The sequence below is a fragment of the Calonectris borealis genome, chromosome 13 (genome assembly GCF_964195595.1).
Source record: "Calonectris borealis chromosome 13, bCalBor7.hap1.2, whole genome shotgun sequence".
NCBI lineage: Eukaryota > Metazoa > Chordata > Aves > Procellariiformes > Procellariidae > Calonectris > Calonectris borealis.
In genome coordinates, this window is record NC_134324.1 from 8,935,513 (window position 1) to 8,949,871 (window position 14,359).

Here is a 14,359-nt window from a genome sequence, read left to right on the forward strand (position 1 = left end):
AACACAGCAACAAAATCCAATATACTTTCACCCCCAAACACTTCTCCTTACTGTAAAGTAAGAACTTACTACTGAAAGACCACAAGTTTTGTTCATCTCTAACAAACCGAGGGCATGGCCTGTGGTGGTCGCTGAATACCAGTTTGCAGTAACGGTCCCCTGTGATTCTGCAGGCCCGTTAGTGATGCCAGGCTGTCCAGCAGTTCCTTCTGCCCAAAAAGCATCATCTTGCACTGTGCAATAACTCCAACACCTTTAGTCTCCCTTAACTTATTTCTGAGGGCCATGAGATTTTTTACCTTTTATACACAGTTATTACTAGCTGTTAATTACTGTAGCTTGACTGTCGTACTAAATAGCTGTGGTAAAATTCCTGGTGGACTTTGTGGACTTTTGCATGTCTCTCGTTTTGGAGTATAACAGAGTTTGGGATTTTTGATTATTTTTCAGATAATGCGATGTGTGTCTTCTGGAAGAATTATCCATTGTGTTTTAATTCTGCAAGGCATTTGGATATAGTTTATGCAGAATTAACTCCTATTTAACAACATGAGTCAAATGAATCTTGGAGACAATGACATGTGTTTGTTTTTGCAGAAGTTGGCTGGTTTAACCCTTGCATCACCTAAAGAAACCTCCTGCGTTCTGCCGCAGTCCCCACCACTTTTGAACTTTCCCCAACGTTAAGTAAGTTGGCAGAAGCGCCAGGCTATTATTTGTATTGGGGTAGTTTATAATGCAGATTATGAAAATCCTATTGTGCTAGAACAAAAAGATTTTCCTTGCCCCAAATAATTTGCAATTTAAATTTGTCATGAGAACTGTAACGGTTTATCGATGCAATGCATGGTCAACAATTTTTTCGGTGTGAAAAAGTTAGGACCTGTAATACGCAGGTAGGGAGCAGATGATATCAAAAACTATGGGCCAAAGTAAAATAAAGAATGTAACTAAAGTTAACCAGAACCTCCAAGAATTTGGAGGAAAAATAAATGTGAAAAGGGGAGCTAGAGTAAAAATGCCTCTGTGCCTATGATGTATGAGTATGGGTTTGAAAAATGATACAGAGAACAAAGTACAGCGGGTTGGGACAAATGTGCTTTAAATAAGAGTTCAGGATGTGCTACGTATAGGACGTGTAACATCTTGTTCGTGTGCAAGAACAGACTGAAAGGAACGGCTTTCTGTGGGAGAAGCGACATCAAAGAGCCTGAAAGAACTAGCACTGTAATAGGAAACATTCGCCTTTTGAGGACTCTTCTTGCTGCTGGTCACTTCTTTTTCTTTTTTTCCTGATGTTTTCCCCCTCCTGTATTAAAACCCAGTGGCGTGAGCAATGTGAGGCAGCATGGCTAGGGCAGGCCGGGTGGGCAAGAAGGAGGGGTATGGAGGGCTAGCTGGATCTGTGTCTACTTTCACAGCTTCCCTCCTGCCCCCTTTACACTGAGTTTGCATTAGCCTTGAAGGTTGCAGTTGTATTTGCTGGCCAGCCAAAGCAAGGCTGGATGCTCAAATACTTGTCTTTAGCAGCGTAGTTACTGAAGGGGTTGCCAGCGTCTGACAAACATCAGGGTCTGTCCTAGACCTTGGTGGGCAAAACTCTTCGTGGTGGGAAAGGGGAAATGAGAGGGGAATTGAAGGTGTAGGAGTAGGACAGAGATGCCCAAAGAGCTGTGGGCCCGGTGGAAGAGCATGGGGGACCTGGTGGGACGTGGGACTGCAGAGAGAGCACCATAGGGGAGCGGGAGGAGAATGTCACCCAGCAGGAAGGAGATGGCACGGCAGGGTGGGAGGCGGGTACACCTCTGTGGCATGGAGACAGTGACGGTTTTCCTGTGAAGTGTCATGGTTATCCGTGTTGCCAACAGAAGGCTTATGCTGAGGAAGAGGGGTTATGGTATAGCTGCATGCAGAGAGCAAGCCAGCCATGCCACGGCCACGTCTTACAGTTTGCCCTTATCGGGGTTTATCAGGTATTTGATAGTCCTGAGCCGGTTTGGTAGATCTTCACATCTGAAGTTTTTCAGCCTTGATTTGCATTAGCAACAAGGAATATAGTGCATATAGTACTTACAATAAGCATAAATGCCAGCACGCACAACGCATGTCTGACTGCATTGGGTGCTTTGGACCAGATGTGAGAAGTTAATGGTGATCTGGATAACCACAGGATGGCGTATCGTGGCTTGCAAAGCGCAGAACGGTATTTACGGAGCAGTGGTGATACTGGCTGAAGTGCGTCTAAACTGTGTTCGTCCTGCAACTTCTATTGCTAGAAATTTCTAACGTTTTCTTTCTTTTCACTCGCAATGTAACCTCTTCCTTTCAGAGTAAATGCTAACTTTCCAGGGTGAGGTTTGGACTTCATTGAATAACATTAAAACTGGTAAAGAAAAGGCAGATGCTCTTTGGTTAGAAGAATAACACAATCCCATGCTAGAGGAGACTTTGATCAAATTTACTGACAACCTGAAATGAATGAAAAGGCCCTACTCACAGCAAGAGAGCTTTTCTAGGAGTATATTGCATATTGGCTGTTTTCCCAGTCCCGTGAAGTCTTTTAGAAGCATGCTGTGGCATATTTCAGTTGGTTTTAGTGAACTGCAGTGCACAAGCTGGTTTTTTTCCTGAGGCGCTGATGCTGCAGTGTTCCCATCAGACAGCACGCAGGCAGCATCTTTCTGTTATTTCTCTGTGTGGGCACACACAGACCTGGATCTTGGAGAATTTACAGCGGCTTCAGCTTTGTAACCTGCAGCGCGAGGGGAACATCTGCCTGCACGGAGTGAGCGTCCGACCACGTAGTCGTGTCCAGGTGAGCGCTTGGCAAGGCTGGCTAGAACATACGTCTTGGTGTCTGCTGCTGCTTTTGACATAGATGGGATTATTTACCGCAAACCCAGATGGAAAAATAAGCAAGCACCAACCTTGGGCTGCGTGCTGGAGAGCTGCCTGCAGGGTTACAGCGTGGGTCTGGGAAGGTCCGACCGCTGTCCTTCCAGCTCTGCGGTCTAACCCAGCCTACCAAGAAGGTGGGGGGAGACGGATGAACCTGATCTTCTTCACAAAGTGCTTTGAGATCTCTCCATGGCAAGTGCTGTGCAAGTACTATCAGCACCGCTGTTGCTGGGAATTCTGGTTTGGCCCCCGCAGCAGCGACCGGCCCTGTTGTGCCTGTGCTGCACGTAGTTTTGACTTGAGTTGGGAGCGGTTTCTCTGCTCTTTCATAGTTTGCCTTCTCCTTCGCACGTCTCCAACAGGAAGTGCAGATTCAGCAGGCATTGTATGCCTCAGCAGCCTGCCAGCTGCCTCGCTGAAGCTAATTCACAATTCAAGTCACTCCTGATAAGTTTGCAAACAATGCGCAGTGATTTCTGAGCTAGATAGCAGCTGAGCTGAACTCCTCGGTTTCCAGCCTGTCAGTTGAATGAAGCTGTGCCTTTACTTTGTAAAGCTCGCGGGTCAAACCTGGTCTTAACGCTTTGTGCTGCTGTGATGTTTCATAAATTTCTTATTTGTTTAGGAATAACTTTAAGTGGGTGTCATCATTACTAGTAAAACTCTCAAATGAGTGTGTGGAGGCACGAAGAGGGCATATGATTAGTGTAATTAATATGAGCTAGGAATTGAACCCAGGACTTCTGACTTGCAGTTTAGTTCTTTGATTACTGGATAATTCTGTTCCCCCCTTTATAACACACTGAAATAGCCTGGGAATAACTCCAGTGAAAACAAGAGCAACATTTTTTCTTAGGCTCACTTCATGCGGCAGCCACTGAAAGCGTGCACTGAGGAACTGGCCCAGAGGAAGCGACTCTGCACTCGTGGCTCATCAGCAGGAAACAGCAGGTCGAAGTTAGAAGGAACTTACTTAAAAGCTAATGAGCGAGTGGTGCAGCAAACATCGAGAGAAAGCACAGTTCAATAGCCAGCAGAGGAGCTTGGGGTTCTCTGTCTTGGTCCTTATTCCACTTGCTCTCTGTTGGTTCGCATCTATTTAAGCAGAGGGATGCCAAGGTGATGATCTATCAGGGGATTTGTAGGCGAGACCGTGCCCTGCTCTGCGCACAGCTCTCCCTGGAAAATGGGGTCAGTACAGAGCAGACACCACTTAAGCTTACTCAGTATGTTTTTATGAAATGAAATCCTCATGACTTTATATCTCAGCTTGGCAGATACTCCTTTTTTCAGACGTGTGTAAGGTCAGAAGCCACAGGCGTAGCAGCCTAGAACTGCAGGATGGGTTTGACCATTCTGTGCAAAAATTGTTACAATACAGTGGCAGAAGTAGGAATATATATTGCTCCTGCCAGATGACAGCAGGGTTTTGCTTATGGGGAAGCTTGAGGAAGCTCACCTTGGTGCACTTTCCAAAGGGCATGAGGTCACAGCACAGGCAGACTTACGTTTTGAAGTGTATTTGTCATTGTGCCATATTTAGGTTTCTTTTTTTTTTACTCCTCCTTTAGTATTGGAATTGGAAATTCAAGCTGGAGAAATGTGAAAGCAATTGGGCCTAATCCATTCCTGTTGTTACTCCTTTTGTTTTCACTGGAGTTACTCCAAGGCTGAATTCAGCGTATGATGAACAACTTGTTCTCCAAAGTTGGAACTTAGGGGAGAAGGTTTTAGAGATGATCACGCAACTTAGAGGCTCCTTCTCAAACAACTGAAGCTCCCACAAGAGGGACAATATATGGCGAGTTCAGGTTACTGAATTTAGTACAATAAATTTAGTCCTCTTATGAGGAGCGGCTGAGGGAACTGGGACTGTTTAGTCTGGAGAAGAGGAGGCTGAGGGGAGACCTCATCGCGCTCTACAACTACCTGAAGGGAGGTTGTAGCGAGGTGGGGGTCGGTCTCTTCTCCCAAGTAACAGCGATAGGACGAGAGGAAATGGCCTCAAGTTGCGCCAAGGGAGGTTTAGGTTGGACATTAGGAAAAATTTCTTCACCAAAAGGGTTATCAAGCACTGGAACAGGCTGCCCAGGGAAGTAGTTGAGTCACCATCCCTGGGGGTATTTAAAAGACGTGTAGATGTGGTGCTTAGGGACCCGGTTTCGTGGTGGACTTGGCGGTGCTAGGTTAACGGTTGGACTCAATGATCTTAAAGGTCTTTTCCAACCTAGACAATTCTATGATTCTAGTAATAAGCCCTCTAGTCATAATAATACATTATTATCCATTAGAACAATTACTTGAATGAAACCCAACTGCTAGCTCACTTAGATTGGATGGAAAAATCCTAGCTGTTGATCTCAATTGCCAGTTAGCTGAACAGATACTAACCACGAGCAAACGACAAAGGGTTCTGAGCCTGGTAATCCCCCTCCTGCTTCCCTTTCCTCTCACCTTTTCTGGAACCAGCTCCTCCAGGGTTGCCACTCGTGAAATGTTGCCTGCTCTTCATGCATTGACCATCTCAGCTGCAGTCCAGGAAAGTCTCCAAAGAGGTTACAAGCCCTAGGTCTGTTTTGGTTAAATGGAAAAAGGAGAGTGCTATAAGCTATGGAGAAGCCGCACGTTACCAACTGAGGACTAAGTGGTGTTTGTTTGGGTTTGGTTTTTTGCAGGAGGGGGGATATTTCTGTTAAGAACTAAGATGAAACTCTTCACAGATTTGCAGGAATGAACCAGTCCTCACCGCTGGCTAATTCCTCCCTTGTTCCCGTGAGCTGTTGGACGGGTCATGGCAGACACAAGATCTCCATGAAAATGAAGCTTTTCTCTCTTGGAGAAATAACCATTACTATCTCTCTGGCTCACTCCATTTCATTTACTTTCTAAACAACTTAGATCACAAAGGGCTCCAGGAGGGGTGCAGCATCTTGCAAAGAAAAGGTCTGGATGATTTTCTTCATTTAAGAGAGTTTTGTGAAAGTTGTGCTTCCTGCTCTTGCCCAGAGAAGACGATTTATAACAGATGCTCCTGCAGTCTTCACCGTGTGTGATTTGGAGGGTGGAGGATTCACCAAGCTTGCCGTGCTTGGGAGGCCGGAGTAGCGTTCTGCTGAACAACGTGAGTCTTGTCCAACTAATGGAAAATCTCTCTGCCCCAGGGCCCAGCTGACACTGAGACAGGAGATCACCTTCTGGTATCAGCTCTGCCGTGTTGGGGCAGATCTCCTCGGCAGCTCTGCTCGTTTTTCGGTGCCACAACCGTGGTACTTCCTTGGTCTTGCTGATGTGGAGCACTTCTCTGTTACCCTTTGGATATCATCCTCCTCCTTCCCCTCTACTTTGCTTCTGACCCAGGGAGTGGATGCCGGCTGCTCTCCCTACTGCTTCTCCTTCCAGACCCTCTCTATTTGCAAGGATCCAAGCTGCAGTTAGTACCACCACAGCCAACTGCCCTGACTACCACGGATGGCACAGAACATGCTAAGAATAGAAACAGCGTTACAGGAAAGGCCATCTAAAGTGTTTATTACAGCTAACTGGAAGTGGAGGAAACTCTTCCCTAACACCTTAGCTGATGCGCAGGGTAAAATATTTTCTTCAACAGTTATATACTTAGTAAGTGGGGAGGAAGAACCCTTTGCTTTTAAAACCAAAATAAAGCAACTTCCAATCTGCCTTGACTTATTTCTCTCCACAACAGAAAATTCACCACTAATAAGCTGGTCAGGGTAATGGTTGATGAGATGCTGCTTTGCTTCGATCTGAGGAGGTTTTAGGGAGAAGGCAGAAAATTTCATGTATTCCACACAGTTACTGACTTCAAGGCTCAGTGGAACAAACACCAGATAGCCAAGGAAAACAGTAGGAATAGTTAAAATCTTACAAACCACAGCGCGGAGGGATTATCACACCAAACTTTGGTTAAAGTTCACATAGCAAAAAGGATCTCTGTCTTTCTAGGAACTGCAGCTCCTACTGTTTGTCAGACAGGCTGGTCCAAGACGTAATCACTTCCCCAACTTTACTTGGTCGTCAAGAGTGCTGTAATTTGGACCAAGACTTTTGGAAGACTTTGACACTAAACCAAGCATGTTATTGCCTAGCTTAAGCACAGGGGAGGAGGGGTGTATTTTCCCTTCTGTGGCTGTATTTCTGCAAGGCACCCAAACACGATATAAATGTCTGGATTTATACAACGTGGGTTTGACAGAGTTCAAAGGTGGGACCTGCTCAGCCTCCTGGTCCACAAGCCTTGCCTTCCTGAGAGCCCAGCACCAGGTAAGGCTGTGGAGTTGTGCCTCCAGCCCTGCTGCACTCTTATTTTGTCTCCTATTTGGGCTTTTGCTTCACTTCCCTTCAAACATTTGGCTCTAGGAGTTGGGGCATCTCATCTTTCACTTTGAAACTCTCTGTTCCTTCTAGCTATTGAGCCACCTGGGAACTGCAGATCCTAAGAGTTTGGAAACTAGAAAATTAAAAAAAAAAAAAAAAAAGCCATCAAAAAGTGTATTGTCTTAATTCCTGGAGGAGACAGATTGTAACTCATGTTTGTGAATGCTATGGTTAGGTGTTCAGCCCATTTCTCCCCTAAGCTAAATTTTTTTTTATTTGTTTTGCCTTAGGACTTTCTTCTATTCCCAGGTTAGCAGTAACGCCTGTGGAGAAAGACTAACTGCTCATTAAAAAACTGAATCAAATCTGGGTGGAGGACACAGATAAGCAGCCTGGCGTGGAGAGCTGGTGGGGGTGTTTTGGATGACTTATTCCTCCTCAAGTGACACAAACCCACACTGTACTTGTTTGAGTCAAACATGAACTTTCCCGAAACAGGGAAGTTTGGGTTCTGGGTTCGGCTGTGAGAGCTGAATATCACTTCCCAAATGGGCATCTGTGCCCCTCCTCGAACAGATCTGCGGTTCAGTCTTGGCCATCGAGGCACCAGATTTCTTCCTCGATGCTCTCCTTGAGCCCCGTGGACGCTCCCTGTCCCCGAGGGGCTGTGACCAGCCGGTTTGGGGGCCGTATGTCAGACCTGTCTGCAGAGGCTGCTGGAAAAGAAAGCATCAAGAGGTGCAGCTCTGGGCCAGGCCCTCCCCTGGCAAGTGCTGTGGATGGGTTTTTTTTTCCCTTGAACTTTGCTGAAATGCACGGCCATACTCCAGGACCTTCAAGGGCTGCTTCTCTAATCTCCCCAGAAGGATTACTGCTGCTGGAAATCATGAGGGCTTGGACTAGCTATCAACTTTATCAGGAAAGCTTCTTTCTGGCCAAGCTAGTAAGAACTTTGCTAAGCGGGAATCTTGGGTTGAAGCTGCTCTTCTCGTATTTCACAGATGGCCTCAATGAATGATTTACTAGGAGAGTAAAAGATTAGCCAGATTCCTCCAACTGCATCTCGAGTCATATAAAGCACTGGATTTTATTGGGGCCTAGACAATTCCTAATTCTTTAGCCTCGTTAGACTGTTTTACAGTGACTAATTGCCCTGCACTCCCTTACCCGAGAATCAGGTGAGGAACCCACGCTCCTCTCACGAGCCTCACCCGCGGCTTTGAAACAGCCATGCCAGTGAAGGCTTCTCCATACGGTCAGGTACCCAAAGACCACAAGACGTTATGTCTCTAGTTGTATTTTACTGGAGAGGTTAAAATGCTTCTGGAAGGGAGATGGTAAAGGGAATACTTAAAATATGCAATGAGGTGTTTCCACAAAATTATCAAATGCTTTGCAGAATCTTCCTACGGAGAAGAACCATCGCTGGAGAGTGCACATGAATAGTGGTTCGGGTAGGGCAAAATCTCTTGCTTTAATGTTTTAGCTAGTCTCCAGGGCTCAGATGAGCTCTTCTGGGGGAAGGGAGATTACCCCATGTTTGCCTGCTATGGAGTTTCTCAGATTTTTCTCTTTTTACACTTGGCAGCCAGAACTCTGTTTGACTCTCTATGGCAATTCCTACAGAGTTTGGCTGTTTTAATGGACTACAGTACTGATTTAGACATCCAAACTGGGAAAGCAGGGTTTAAAGTGGACCCACTTTTTCCTTTAGAGCGAGACTTGTCAAAGATCTTTGTTAAATTATTTACCAGTGGTCTCACAAGGTCAACAAATCTTTGCATTTAATCATTTGCATGACTTCCGTCGTGCTTTTCTCCCCTGAACTTTAAATAAAAAAACAATCATAAGGTCACTAAAGGGCTTGGAGGGATGGGTTGCCCATCGCTATCGATATATGAAGTGCACACGCCATAAAGTGTAAAGCAATATCAACATGTGCTGATCTCATGTAAACAGTCTTTGGTTTATAGCAGTCAGCGATGAGAGCTCTGAGACTCGCTGGGGGAATCAACCGTTAGCAGAAATGTTTAAAATATTTGGGTTTTAGCCAAGAGGCTAAGAAAAGAGGTTTTGTATCTTCCTTTCTCTCTGCGGTGATCTCCTCACATATAACACTAAAACCTACATAAGAAATAGGGATGAGAAGAAACAGCCCTGACAGACTTGTCCCCAAGGCATCAAAAGAGTTCAAAGATGCTCAGTCTGCCCCAGAAGTACAGGGGTAATAAAATTTGCTACTTTCCTGATTTTTGCATCACTATTTATCTGTATAAATTGGGGCTGAACCTACTCCCTGGCGATCCCTTTGAGTTGAACCTGTGGCATAAAGGAGACAGAAGCAGCCCCTGGAGTCCCCTTGATAAAAGCTCCCCCACCACAGTTCCCCAAGGCTAAAGTTTTGCCACTAGCCATGGCAGGGTGAGGGAAGAGTTATAAAAAGTACAGGTCAGCAAAATTCTGTCCTTTTCTCAGTGAAGGTAGAAATAAAACATGTATGTGCGTTTCCAGGGTAGAACATCATCTACCATCACTTGTGTCTAGTATAAACGAACTGTGCATTGGCATCTGTTGTATGTATAATTTTTCAAGCGTATCAGTTAGCAGAACAGATCCTGCATCATTTATTTTGAAATGACTATGTCCTCCCCACAATGCAACTGACCTGTAGGAACAGAATATTACGAGTAAATATGACTTTAAAAGCCAATGTGATCCCTTGATGTTTAAAAAAACCCAAAAAACAGAAGACAGTATTTGTCAAGCCTGTGTTTATGAGAGCAACACCAAAACTCGGAGGATTACTCACCATGGCAATTTTTGAGGATATTAAGTCACTCATGCGGATTTTACCCAGACAGCCAGACCAAGGGGATCCCTGGGGTTGCCTGAGTGTGATCTCCCATCAGTGACCATCTAAGGTCTCGGAGCTCTGCAAGACCTCATCAAAGACTCTGCCTCCACTTCTCGTTGCCAAGCAGATGGGACCATTGATAAGGGTTTGAAAAGGCACAGACAAAAGATGGAGCAATTAACAGGAAGAATTCAGAGTCATGGGAAGAGTTATAAAGTGACTTTTCTTGATTTTTGAATATCACTTTCATTATTTTTAGATATATGATCTTTTTACCAGATGCACTGAATGGACGCCTGAGATCCCAACGTCTTAGTCTGAAAAGGCGTCGGGCTGTGACGCCAGCCTTTCGCTGTGCATCCCGCCATGGTTGCGTGTTTGGAAGTCTGTGTTGGCAATGGTGGGACAGATGTGCAATATAATGCTACAAAATGTTCCTCTTGCAACGTTGTCTTGCTTTTTATTCTGTTCTTCCTGGAAACTCTTGCCAATGCAACGGCAGATCTGCTCCTACAGAAAGGGCTGTTGTCTGCGTGTCTGCCCTCACCCATGCACAGAGACTGAAGACACCCCTTTCCAAAACCAAACTGGAATTGAAAAAAGTAATGAGCTAAAAAGGAAATGAAATTTTTAATGAATTTATGAGATTACTTAAATGCTTGTTTCTCACCAATTTTCGTTGCACTTTGTCAGGATCCCGTCTGAGCGTGGCCGGGACTGGAGCAGCCCCGGCTCGCTCGCTGGCGTGAGCGTGATTGCTCAGCGGCAGAGACAGGCAAGGGTAAGAAAGGAAACAGCTGTGATCTCTTTCTGGAGCATTTGCTCCTATTCATCCCCTTAGATGTATCCCAATGTAAATAACCTTTTATATCACTTTACAAAGTGATTGCTAAGTGGGACAGAGGAGAAGGTAGTCTGTAATGTAATAATTTCTGTCTCTTCTCTTTATTTTGCTGCTTGGTCATAGAAAGGAAATCTGGTTGGTTGTTAATTTGAAAGCATTTGTAGTGGTGATGGCATAATAGATATGAAAGTTCACAGGACTCTGGCAACTACTAATGTATTGAGACTTTCAGATGAAAAAATCAAAGCTGCCTGTAAAGGATTCCCATTTGTCATGAAAACCCCACAATACCATGGGACAGCTGTTTGCCTGGGATCTGTATCTCAGATGTAAGGAACCAGAACAGACATGTGCTGTGTTGTACAAAGACCATAACCCCAGAGACAGGTAAATCATTCTTTATAAGGAAAAAACATCATACAGAATTAACATTTTCTATAAAAGATACTTTTCAGGTTTTGCTCGCTATTCGACATAATCAAAACCATGGCTTAGAATGCATAAATTATGGTCTATTATATTCTAGCGCTCTAGTAACTTCCTCTGGAGATGGATTTGGCATTGCTGCAAGCATGGCTGGATAGCCGGCGGGGTCTATTTTGGCAAGGAGCTCTCCTGTTGTCGTACAAGAGCACGAAGGTGCAGCAGGTGGCAAAAGTTTCCCGGGAGAGGTTGGGTCCAGAGTCTTTCTTTACTCCCCTCAAGCCACTCTGTGCTTTGCCTTGTTCCCCATATCAAATAATTTGGTGAGTTTTCTTTTGAAAATCAGAATGGAAAAAAAAAGTCCAGGGCTGAAGCTTCACCAAGCAGCTGGAAATTAGGAAAAGCCAGGCTGTGGTGCCAGGGTAACACAAGCTTCGCACAGAGGGTGAGCTCCTGGAAAACTTCCCCCTGGTTGTCTTGATGTGCTTTTATTTTTCACAGGGTATCTTTGCCATGGCTTCAAACACAGCATTGGGCTTAAGTGTAACCAGGTTGCCTGGGAGGCCATCACACAAAGGTCTTTTAACAAAACAAGGTACTGCCATGAAGTTCAGGGAATAATCCCCCTGAGCTCCCCATGAGCCTCCCTGTTGGTATATTTTTAGCGATGACTCTTTTTAGTTCATTCTGTGTCAGGAAATTCTGCACTGAGCTTCCCGCTGTGCCACGCTCTGCCAGTATGGCACAAGGGCAAAGCACGTCTGCTGGAAGAGTTTACCTAACATGAATTTCCCAAACTTTGGCAGATCCAAAGATTTTCTCCCATCCTTCCTTCTTCTTTTCTCGGCTTTTGGATATTGCTTCAAATGAATAAGACAGCAAAACTTGTAAATAGGGGATGACAAAAATATGCAAATAAAATGACGAGATTAACCCAGCTGTGGGCTCAGTGTGTGCAGGCATAGGAAAGTGAAAGACTATTGAACAAAGCTTTCAAAACTTTGTTCCTTTGCCAGAGCTCAATCTCCAGACACTAATTTAGCTGTACTAGTAATGCATTTAAGTGTGTTCCCCTGTTAAGCAATATATTCCCTGCAGAGCAGCTCTGGAGCAGCTGTTAGCTACAGGCTTTCCGCAGGCTGAGGTCTCTGGGTCAGGAACGCTCTGTCTTCCACCAGCACATCCCCCTGACCTGCTCCACACGTTGGTGACCTGTCTTCAGGCAAGGCGAGTTCCAGGTTTCCAAGTGCTTTCGCTGGGTTTGCGACGCAGAGGCTGAGGTCAGCTCGACCGCTTGCTGCTCCTGCCAGAGAGAGCCATCGTGTCTGGAGACTCAGCGCTGTCCCTTGTCGCATCTCAGCTGAAAATAATGCCGACTTCGCTGCGAGGAGCCGCATGCTCATCGCAAGTTGCATGAGCCACTGCTCCCATGCATTTAAACACAGACACCTTCTTTTCTTTAAGGCGGTGCAAGGTTTTCCTTTTCCAATGCCTTCAGGCATGAATTCATATAAGTGCAACCCACAGCTTGCAGAGCACCCATGGCAGGCTGAGACACCCGGGATTAAGGAGGACAATCTTGACTTTGTTGCTGCTAAAGACAGTTTATTTTTAATGTAAAAGTTATTGTCTCAGGCAGCCTTCATCTCACCAGTGCACAATTTCAGAATGCTTTAAATTAAGTCTGGAGGCTAAAAGTGTGTTAGTCATTGCCCATACATCTTAGGGGAAGCAGGGCTCTCTAAAGTTATTGTTAGCATCAGGCATCTGGTTTATGTTTATAATGATTTATTCAATGATGGGAGACAGGTAAGGAACCATCATGGAAGACAAACTAGAAAAGATTGGGGCTTTCAAAGCTCTGAAGCCATTGTTAAATCAAAGTTGTCTGACTTCAAAAGGAATATATAACTTGATTAGGTTCTTTAAACAATGTACAATGCTCACAAAGTTGGCAGATATTATTAGAGGCAGAGTTGGTAGCACAGCCTGCTCTGGAGGTTGCTTGTCCCTTCTGAGTGCAAGATCCCGTTCTTATGTCATGACTCTGTTTTTTCTTTTTTTTTTTTTTTTCAGAAAATTTCAGCCAAGTACTTCAACTGCCTGCGAGAGCCAGGGCAGAGAAGAATACATTGTTTTTTCAGTGTTAGAATAATTCAGGAAATCCTTTCTTTGGAAAGATCTAATGCTTCCATACTTTGAAACAGGGACTTGAAATCCAGTGGGGGAAGATAGGCTTTGTGCTAAAGACGGGCGCGTTGTCATTGCCTTAAAGATCTGACCATGGCTGTTTCAGTTTTATGAGCCTCTGAAAAAGTCTAATTTGTGTATGTGCAGTAGGGCTTTGCAAGAGCTTAGCTAGGATTAGAGAAGAGTCTCTGCTCGTGTCTCCCAGTGCCTGGCCCTCACCGCCCCGTGCCAGTGGTGAAATTGGTCTTTCCTGGTAAGGACTAGCTCTCGCTAAGAGCGGGACTTTGGGAGGGAGAAGAGAAAGCCCGTCCGCTGTGGCTCCTGGCATGCTGGAGCAGAGATGGGGACTGGGCCTGGAAGCAGGAGCTGGTGGGATGGGGTTGGGAAGGGTAGGCTGAGGGGCGATGGATCCGTGTCCGTTCGATCCCCTCTCCCCAGCCTGACGGGCTATTGCCTTCCTCTCCTGCCAGAAAACACGGGTGACACTCACAAGCAATAATCCTTGTTCCCTCCAGGCACGGATGCAGGCAGAGGGTGACACACCCCGAGGGGGAGGCGGGCAGCCCTGGCACTCAGCGGGACATAGGCAAAAGCTGCATCTGGAGATCCCCAACTCTTCCTCCAGCTGAACATACGTTCGGTCATCTCACCCGCTTTTTTGGATAAAAGATGCTCTCCTGGGTTGCAGCTGACACGCTCAGCAGGTTGAATTCTCCACAGTGGCAATCCCAAGCTGTTGGGTAGGGGCTTCTCAATTTTCCTTCTGTAGCAATGAGCAGATAAATCATTGCTATTGCTCTGTCCTCTGCCTTGTT

General features: G+C 45.5%; 1 long non-coding RNA gene across 2 annotated transcripts; it reads left to right on the forward strand.

Annotated features, from left to right (window-relative positions):
- The first annotated feature begins 1,751 nt into the window (after positions 1 to 1,751).
- On the forward strand, positions 1,752 to 14,082 carry LOC142087639 (uncharacterized). 2 transcript variants are annotated; one of them, XR_012675547.1, is made up of 4 exons: positions 1,752 to 2,815; positions 3,755 to 4,089; positions 5,619 to 10,689; positions 10,781 to 14,082. It is a non-coding gene; the product is annotated as an uncharacterized LOC142087639 (long non-coding RNA). The 2 variants fall into 2 exon arrangements; XR_012675546.1 differs by having other exon boundaries at positions 5,619 to 14,082.
- The last annotated feature ends 277 nt before the right edge of the window (positions 14,083 to 14,359 follow it).